Source organism: Cotesia glomerata, linkage group LG3 (assembly GCF_020080835.1).
Source record: "Cotesia glomerata isolate CgM1 linkage group LG3, MPM_Cglom_v2.3, whole genome shotgun sequence".
NCBI lineage: Eukaryota > Metazoa > Arthropoda > Insecta > Hymenoptera > Braconidae > Cotesia > Cotesia glomerata.
This window is the reverse complement of record NC_058160.1, coordinates 30,599,065-30,609,728: the sequence shown is the minus strand read 5'-3', so window position 1 is coordinate 30,609,728 and position 10,664 is coordinate 30,599,065.

Here is a 10,664-nt window from a genome sequence, read left to right as displayed (position 1 = left end):
CAGACCCACACCACCGGAGATAAATGGATAAATAGATGGCTAGGTAGATAGTACCTGAAGAATAAATAATAAATAAAGTCGGCGGGTTTATAGTGCATCGGCAATAGTTGCTGCTGGAGAAAATGATGGACGTGAGTATCAAAGTCCAAGGGAATATTGATCCAGGTTGACATTTACCCGGACGCCATCAACCATCCCACATTCCCGTTTGCGAGCGAGTGAGCTAGACTGCTAGCTCGCTCCTCCTGGTTCACCGGCTCTGCCAAGAGCTTTATCTCTCTGCTTCTCTTTCTAGCTTTCTCCCTCGCTCTGTTTCTCTTAAACCACGACGAGCAGGACTCACTGGACCCACTCTGCCCACTCAGCCGTGGCATGTAATCCCGTGACGACGCGTCTCTCTTTCCGTCGTTATGTATCTACGTTATATTTCCTCTCACGCTCCTCACTCCAATCTTGAATACTAACTTTTTTTTTTTTTTTGGGGGTAATAATAATCATGGTAAAAATATTGGTTATGAGATATGCTGAAATTTTTAGTATTTTTTCGAATTTTGGATCAAGAGTCGACGATAAAATTGATAATAATTTTTTTTTTTTTCTAATATAATGATCTACAAAAAAGATTTTGTATAATTTTTTTGTATCTTCAATATTTGACCCAGAATTTTGAATTTAAAATTGAAAATTCAAAACTTTAATAAACAAATTAATTTATTACTAACAAAAATTTTTAAATATTATTTTTTGATAATCAAAATTGATAGATTGCATTTTCAAACTTAAATTATAGAGTGTAAGTAGTACAGAGTCGCGTTGGTACGTACGAAGTAACATTAAAAAGGAGTACGAACGTTGATTTGTCGCTCCACAATTTCTTTTATATTTTTATCTATCAATTATTCCTTATTTATTTATTCTTATTTCCAACAGTTGAAATCGATCATATCTCTTATTTAAATAAATTTGTCTATACATGTACCATCAATTATAAAGTGTAATCAAACAAAAGTCGGATAAATTTACATTTTTTTATCAAAAGTCTCACTCAATAGTTAATAAGTACCGTAATTAGCGCTAAAAACTCTAAATTAAAATAATAATATCATTGTAATTTCAAATGTAATGTAACCAGTGATTATTATTACGTCACGAATTATTATTGTTAGGCAATGCTAATGGTAATGTTAATGAACAATTATTAAAGATTTTATTTAATAACACACTGTTAAATAAATAAACAAGCGCTATAATTAAAAAAACAAATTCTACACGGGAAAAAATTTCTGGGAAAATTTACGATACAACTATTGTAAAGCTGGACTATACTTTGATTACTATTAATTTTCAAATATTTTAGAAGAAAAAATACTATTTATTCATGAAAAAATACGATATTACTATTGTAAAAAGTAAGAGATGAAAATTTCCAGTGCTGCCTCTGTATATTTCCAATAGAACTATAGCAAATTTTACAATAGTTGAATTGGAATGTTTCTCAATTAGTGTGAGTGATGGCCGTGCACAGCGCTAGACTCCGAGTTTATGTAAATGTTAAAGGATATTTGTCTTAGTTTACCTCAGATAGCGTAGAGGGAGAGTCTCTGGCTGCCAACACAGAGTTCTGGGTTCGATTCCCAGATAGCACGAAAGTGTCGGTTTCTTTTTTCGATTACTGTACAGGTACCAATTAGTCCAACCTTCTATCTCTCTCCCTCCCTTATATTTCTTTTAAAAAAACCAACTGTAAATTTTTACAATAGTTGAATGGTAAAGTTCACAAACACATATTGTATAATTTGCTCTATAGTATTCGACTTTTTAAGACTCTTGCTTGTCTTATTTGTTGGATAAAATTTACAATAGTAGATCGTAAAAATTACTAAATAAGATGTATAGTCCACCGTTACTCTTTTATTTAGTAAAAATTACAATAGTAAATTAGTAAAAACTCCTTCAATTTTATTTCCGTGTAGTTAAAAAAATTTATTTTTTTCTCAAATGCATTAACCACGCATTATTTATTTAGTAATAAACCCAACAGCCGTAGCCAATTATAGGGTTATTATTACAAACAACAAAATAAAAAATACATTTTTGGGCAGTGGATGTGCCTTCAGATAATATTTTATTTGTGGTGCTGTCAGTTGCTAATTAGTTGCTCTATTTAAAATTTTATTTGTTTAGATTCCGAGCAGCCGCAAGCTTGATATTTTTTATCATTAACAACTAAACAATTTTCTTAAAAATATCTATACGATATTGGTCTAACTTGGTTTAACTTGGTGCGTTAGTTGTTAAAAAAAAAAAACAAACATTTCGTCACCGGATACTAGAGTGATTGAGGTGAAAAGTGACGAGGCCTCATTCACTACAAAAGTACTGGAAGCAACTCTTAGACCCCCACCCACACTATCCAAAAAAAAAATATATATATATATATATATAATATAATACATTTGGCATCTCTTTTATTTGGTTTCTCCATCACACATAACAACCAGAATCTATCTTTGTCTGGCGCCGTACACAGCAGATCCACGAGGCAACATTATTCCCCGGTCTCTCCTCAGCAGTGTTGCCGCCCTCTCGGTGTTTCCGCGGCCCGTTCCAACCACCCCGTTCCATGGCATGTCCCGCAGGGCATGTCCCTGTGCGACACCGCAAAAGCATTGTCCAAACAATCTTCTTCGACTATCTCACCTTCTCCAGGAAGGAGAGGAGTTAAAAAAAAAATTTGTCTCCAATTTTCTCGGGGACTCCTTGAACCACCTCGGACAATTATTTCCAAAAAATAAAATCCAAAATTGTAATTTTAAGGAATTTTATTGCGCACGAGTGGAGGCCAATAGTTTTGCGGGTGGCTAAAATTCCCATCCCCTTCGGTGGCACGCTCCGCGGCACGCCCGGCCGTCTCTGTTATACTGCCGGCAGCAGACCCTGAGCCGACCTCCACCCCCCGTCGGTGTACTATACTACCACTGACGCTCTTCGTGCCTCGAACACCCCGCGAGCCGCTCGTTAACCTGCTAGCACACCCCGTTACCGCTGCCTAAGGGGTGGCCAACGACCCACACCTCCACTCTCCATCCTCCATCCTCTTCCTTCACCACCTCCATCCTCCAGAGCTTCTATTACTGCTACAGCTTCTGGTTCAGTGTCGCATCCTCCTTCTCGTTCTCGTTCTCGGCTCTCGAGGGAGAAACACTACTACTGTGACTATCATTATGACGGTCTTGTTGTAGCTCTCACTGTCTCACTGTCTACTGTAGCCTTCGCATGCCTATACCTATGCCTATAACTTCGCCAGTCCTCAGCTGTATTTACATATCAATATTTCCCGGCACTTGAGCTTGCCGTTTGCCAGCGAGACGCAACAATTCCACGTCTCAGATACCGGCGGGTAATTGTCGGGAAGATACCAACCAAGTCTTACTGAACTTGTCTGATGTCTCATGTCAAATCATTCTTTGACTTTATGTTGTTTTCTCTTTTTTTTTTTTATCAGGGGTTGATTATTCTTTGACTTTTTTTGAGAAACCAAAAAAAATAAGGTACACAGAAAAAAAGAATTATTTGTCTCAAATAAATCAATTTATTTGAGTCGTTTTTTTAAATATTTCTTCATGACAACCATATATATTTGGTACAAGTAAATATAACAGTTGACTCGAATTATTTTATTATTCGTCAGAAATATATCATTTATTTGTGGTAAAGATGCTAAGTTTGTCCGAAACAACGATATCTTTGGCATTAAAACTCTCAACTACTGCTCTCATGACGTCACTTGAACGTTGAAAACAAAACTTGAATGTTTTGATTGCAACTTCAGCTACAGCGACGTTTCAAAAAATAGTTTATTTGAATACATAATAGTGATTGCATAAATAATATTAATTAATAACTATTCATTCATTGGGGATTAAAAAAAGTCATACCTAACCTTTATGGTAAGGTGCTTAAAATATTATATTTTACGAAAACAAATCTAAATTATCCTTAACCTACAATTAACACTTTCATTCAATAGAAGACACGGAAAATATTTCATTATTCAACTAAAAGAATAAAAAATAATTTTTTTTTTTTTTTCATTTTAAAACCATTATAATTTCGGAAAATTGATAAAAATAATTTAGCAGATATTTAATAATTTGTAGAACTTTTGTTAACAAATAAATTATGGCAAAAAAAAAAAAAATAAGAGAAAAAAATTGACATGTAGAAATTTTAAAAAATTAAAAATGCAATTATTAAAAAATAATTTTTTAGAATTAATTTATTTGTTAAATAAAATTAAAAATTGGTCAAGTGATAGATAACTTTAATGTTACAATAAATTTTAAAAGTTCATTATTGTCGTCAACTATGATTTATTATTACCACAAATAAACCATATCTTTACCATGAATAAACTATTTATTTTACGCAACTAAATCGCTCAAATATATTATATATTTACCAGAAATAAATATTTATTTGGCCATATCCAACTATCTTATATATTTGGCTCAAATAAATCTTATTTCGATCAAATATTTCTTTTTTTCTGTGTAAATTCAAATTTAGAAAATTTTTGAAGTTTTTCAAGAAGAAAAATCAATTCTTGAGTAAAAAAAAATATTTTACTTTTATTTAAAAATTTTTTAAGTTCACGTAAGCCTTTTTATTTTGATAACGATAATTAAAATTAAAAATTACCAAAATAGAAATTTATAAATTTATCGAAAATTCTTAATCGTCTTGAAAGCTTTTAAAAACGTAGATATTTAAAAAATAAACAAATATTATAATACTAAAGTTAGCCGGCATTTTTCATTTATTAAATTATAACTAAAAATATTTTTTAGAAATTGCACTTATAGTTTTTCAAGTTTATTAGAAATGAACAATTTTTATATTATTTTTTTAGTTATTTTGTCGATAAAAAAATTTTTTTTTAATTTTTAGACGTCAGCTAATTTCATTTTCATCAAATATTATAATTTTGCACGCCTCATAGCGCGAAGCGCGTGAGGTTGTGCTTTATACTCGACTCGTCAAGGTCAAGCAATTTTGTGATCTTTAAATGCCTCTATCACTACCATATTACACTTAGACAATGATATAAGTAGATGTACACCGAAAAAACACTTAAATTAAACCATCTTTTACTTTCTAAAATCATTTCATGTTGCTATTATGAAAAAAATTTTACGTGGACGTCCGGATGTCACCCCATTTTGGATGTACCAACGATTGCTCCCGAACAAATTGATATTTCAAGATCAGACTTTTTTTATTAGTTTAAGAATTTGATTAACTGGGTCCGGTATTTCATAACAGTGGCCTAGTTTACGTATTTTTTTTTTAAATTGAATTTTTATTAAAATTCACTACAACCGTACAAAGCCAAACGAACTTTTCTTATTTGTCACGTGAAAACTATGGCGCCACTCGATCAAGCTAGATTTTTTAGACTGCGTGCGCATATGACAAGAAAAAAAGGCGCCGATATTTAAAAAAAAAAATAAAAAATATGTAAGAAATTACTTAATTATTTTTTTTTTTAATCAATTACGCAATTAATTTTTTTCTTAAAAAATGAATGAGCGTTATGAGGTGTCCACTTTTGGATTTTCCAAATTTTTTTTCAAATACACTGATAGAAGGATTTGTTTATAGTTAAAAATATTTGTTAATATTTAACAAATCATTTATTATAGACCACTTTTGAGTCCTCGACAAATATTTCTTAAAAAAGATTTATTAATATTTAATAAATGAATATCAGATTTATTAAATACAAATAAATCATTTTAAATACTAAGAAATATTTGTTTAATACTAAAAAGTAGTCTCTAATAAATGATTTGTTAACTATTAACAAATATTTTTAAATACAAATAAATCCTTCTATCAGTGTATTTTAAATAATAATCCCCAACATTATATAAAAAATTATAAAATTTCAAAAAAGTATGATTACAATTCTATAAAATTCACCCAAAAACTATTTTCGCTGCAATAATCTCAATAATAAAAGAAAAAAAAGATAACACGCCTCTATTTCTGATTAAATACCATTTCCGATCAGTATCTGACGTATCTATATCCCTCGACAACACAATTGTCTCTGAAATTCAGTGGGCTGCGTCATCAGGGACCGCCGTCAGAGAAAGACAAAGAAAATATAAATAGAGGACAGAGAAAAGAAAAAAGTAAAAAGAAAAACGAGGAAATACTAAACAAAAGAAAAGGAAAAAGAAAAAGAAAAAAAAGTAAAAACGCGTAGTACTCTCTACTGGTCCGAAGGGAATAACCGTACTCCAGTGGTATGAAAGACGCCTGGCTCGGTGTACCTTCGTGGTTGGAGGTTAGGTCGCTCTGCTCTTAAAAGAGTAAAGAGGTTGTGAGGCTGAGCGGGAGGCGGGAGTGGGTGGCCTGCCGCCTGGTGCCTAGTGCCTGGTAGCCTGCTCCCGGCTGTTATAGGTGTAGAGTGCTGTATGCTGTACCGTAATATACTGGATACTATACTGGGACAGAGGTAGAGGCGGAGGAGCCGAGACCCGAGTGAGAAGAGATCGTGCTGAAGGCAAGTGGTTGAACGCGGGTGTGCGATACCGCCGTTGCGGCGTAACGACGCTATAACGCGAGCCGCCGGCGGGTGATTACCTACCACCTACCGCCACCTCCCTTACTGCTGTCGATTTTCTCCCGGTGATCTCCCCCCCCCCTCCTATCTCCGTCCTCTCGTTCTCGTTCTTCTTCTCCTTCTCTCTGCGTTCAGTTTTCGTATATTCCATGTACATACCTGTGTAAAGGAGTGCTACTACCAGAACCACCGGCAACAACATATACCTCTATATAACATGCTGATTTTGCTTTGTACCAGCAGTAGCATCAGACCAACTACGCCTCTACTTTTACGCCTTCTCTCTCGTTTTACAGACTCTACTTCGAGTTCATTCTAGAATAGTTTTAGAAAAAAAAAAAAAAAAAAAAAAAAAAACAGAAAAAGGCCATTGCAAGTAATTTCATCGATCTATATAAAATATAAATTTTATGACTAGTTGATTTTGTCAATTAGTTCAAAATTTTGGAGTTTTTTCTTAGATAATTGCATCTTTTTTTTTATCCATATTGATTTTTAGTAGAAAGTTAACTTTGGTAATATTTAAAAAAATTTTACACGGAAAAAAGTAAACTGTAATAAATAACAGTCGATTTATAATAAGTAATGATCAACTGCTAAAAATTACCATTTCAAACAGTAAAATCGTGATTTTATTATTCACTTTATAATATTTACCATTTAAACGTTACAATTTACTCTTTATATGGACGAAAATACTACTTCAAACAGTAATATTCGCTATGTAAATGTCTAAAATGTTAAAGTATAATAATTAACAATTCAGGCTTTGATATTTATCATTTCGTACCTAAAAAATGATCTTATGATATGTAAAAAGTATAAAATAAAGTTAGTAAATTTCTAATACAAGCAACATCAATATTTATAAAGTAAAATGGTAAATTTTAAACGCAACGCTAAAAATCAAACTGTAATTATTGACTTGCTTGGACTGGTAAAATGTATATTTTAAAATTACAATTTTTACTGTTTCAAATGTTAAATTTTCCTAGAGTGAGACCCCCTTCTCTTTCATCTGAGTTCCCCTTCTCCTCATAATATGGAATATATATTAAAATGGCAATTTTTACTGTTTGAAACTGTAATTTTTTAAGATGAAAGAGTCGTTATTTACTATAGTGACAGCTACTAATCACTTATTTTGGATATTAAATCATAAATTGTGGCTTTTATACTTTCTACATTAAGTTTTGTAATATTTATATTTTTGCCACCCCGATGTCCGCTTTACTATTTGAAACTATAAAAATTAACCGGAATCCGAGTGAATATTACAGTTTACTTTTTTCCGTGTACAAAAAATAAATTTTTTGTTTAAAATGCAAAATTTTTGAAAAAAATTTTAATAAAACATTTTTGCTCTGAGAAAATTCCTTTTTGATAAAAAAATATAGCAAGATTTTTTAAATTCGATACTTAATTGCATATTTTCATAGTTTACATTCAAAAATATATCATCTAAATGGATTTTTTTTTTAAATTCTGATTATTTGACGGAGTTTTGGATAATTTAATGATACTACAATAAAATTAGTCTTTCTAAAATATTCAAATTTTTAAGGATATTTTTCATGAAATGTTTTTAGATAGATAGATTTGTTACATTGTACAGCAGTAAGAACTGCCTTTTACAATTTTTTCATCACAATTGTACTGCTTCTCTCTATTTCACTGCGTTCGAATTTCTTTCAAATTTTTCACTGCGTTCAAAGTTTCTGCCTTTCAAATTTCGCACATAGATATCGCAACCTGCTCTTTCAACTTTTTATAATCTCTGCGTATCTCTTGCGGCTGTGGACCGACTTGTGCTTCCTGTACTGTATTTACCCTATTCCTCACCTCTTTCGAATGGCTGTTGGAATAGTGACGATGGGGAAACCACAGAGAAAACCCATGCCAGTACAAGTCGGCTACCGGAGCGACCCCCGACGGTTGGTTTTGGAACTATTCGAATAACCGTCGGGTCTCGAACCCTCGCCTCACGGCATGATGTACGATCGAATTAACGATATAATGACTTAACCCGCTCGACCATCCTGCTGCTTTTATGAAATGTTTTTATTAATGCCTCTATAGTTTTTCCCAAATTTATCTCAAAATTTTTTTTAGAATATTTTAAAAACTAATCAGAAAGCCCAAAAAATGTCTCTTTTGTATTCCCTGAAAAATTTAATAAATGTCCTTTAAAAAAAGAATCTTAAAAATATTTTCTATTCTTTTTAAACTCAAAATACATTTTCCCTTGCCTCAAAAAAATTAAAAAAATCTTGTTATCTAGAGCAAAATATTATTCAAGTTTCCGACCAAGAACATCAATATAAATAAATAAATAAATAAATAATTATTTATAATTTTTCTCGTAGAAAAAAAAATAAATTTAGGGATATCTTCCCTCGACAGTTGGAAGAGAAGTCTGCAACGCGTCATCATACACACCATCACCTAACCCGAACTACTGGTGTTACTCTTCCTTTTTCCCTCTTCTGTCTATCGCTGTTGCCAAAAGAGTGAGACACGTTAGTGAAAGATAGAAAGCGACAGCGAGAGCAGTGAAACTCGGCATAGAGTGGTGAAACGCGGCAAGCTGTAGGTTGAGAGTCAGGGAGGAGTAGAACGAGAACGAGAACGAGAACTAGGAGGATGAGGAGAAAGCTTGATAGCAGTGGTTCGAGTGTGAGAGTAGTACGACACAAAAGAGGGTGGCGGCGGATATGGAACAAGAGGAGGTGAAGCGTGAGAGGAACCAAAGGGAAATGGAAGCGAACGTTGACGCTCTACGTTATACCCTGTACTATACTCTAAACGCGACGCCCTCGTAACGACGCCTAGCCGCCGGGGACTCACCGACGTGTCGCTCTCCTCCTCCTCGTCCTCTTCCTCTTCATCCAACTCTATGCCTCTGTACTATACTAGTTCCAACTATAACTACGACTACTACTACTACTAGTACTACTACTACTACTACTACTGTATCACTATATTCACTCTTGTATGGCTCCGGCTCTAGCTCTAGCTCTGGCTCTGACTGTGTACCCTCTTGTCGTCGGCAACCCGGTGCGGTACTCCACTCGACTTTTTCGCTTTTCTCGCCTTTCCTACCCGATTAGACGCCAGCTTTCGACGTCGCCACCACTGGCAGCGTTACTATCAAAACGGTCTCGTCGCCCTCGTTAACGCTTATCCCTTTCGAGCCGAGACCCTCACGGCCATCAGGACTTGTGTAGAAGAGGCAGAAGAAAAAAAATAAATAAAAAATGCTGGGGCGTAATAAAATAAATTCTGTCGCTTTGAATTGTTCGAATTTTTGAAAAGTCCAAAAATGAAATAGAAAAATGAAAATACTGAGGTATGTATTACGACGATTGCAGAGGAGTAAATTGGAGAGACGCTTGGAGGCTAACGTGTGGTTACGCCGGAGGAAGAAAAGATGAAAGGGTAGTTTAGTCGAATATGAGATAAGAGGGTGAGGAATTAATACCTAGGTGGCTTTAAGCGATTAGTGTACTGGGGGAAGAATGGAGATGAGTGCTTTAATTTTTCAGGGTAAGCTATTTACCTGCATGTATTATTGGATGATAGGATTCTGTTGCGTTGATATTTTTGAATTTTTTATGGAAAATTATATTGACTTGCTCGATGAAATAAAATTACCAGCGAAATGTTTAGGAAAATATAAAATAGAAATTATGAAATTGAAAGTAAAAAATAATCAAAAAATTTTTATGATTTTTTAGACAAATAAATTATTATAAAAAAATTCCAAATGTCGAAATTTTTAAAAATACTTTAAAAATGATTAAACTTCTGCTGATTTTAGTATCATAAATAATTACTTATATGTCGATTTCAATATAAGTGTCTCAAAAATTAGCATATACTTATGTCAAACAGAAGTTATTTAATTAATAAAACGTGAAATTTAGTTAAAATATCGTCATTAAAGCATATCGTCTTGATATTTTTATATTTAATTTTTTTTTATGGCCATATATGACTTAATAAATCTTAATTTAAGTAATTTTCGTAT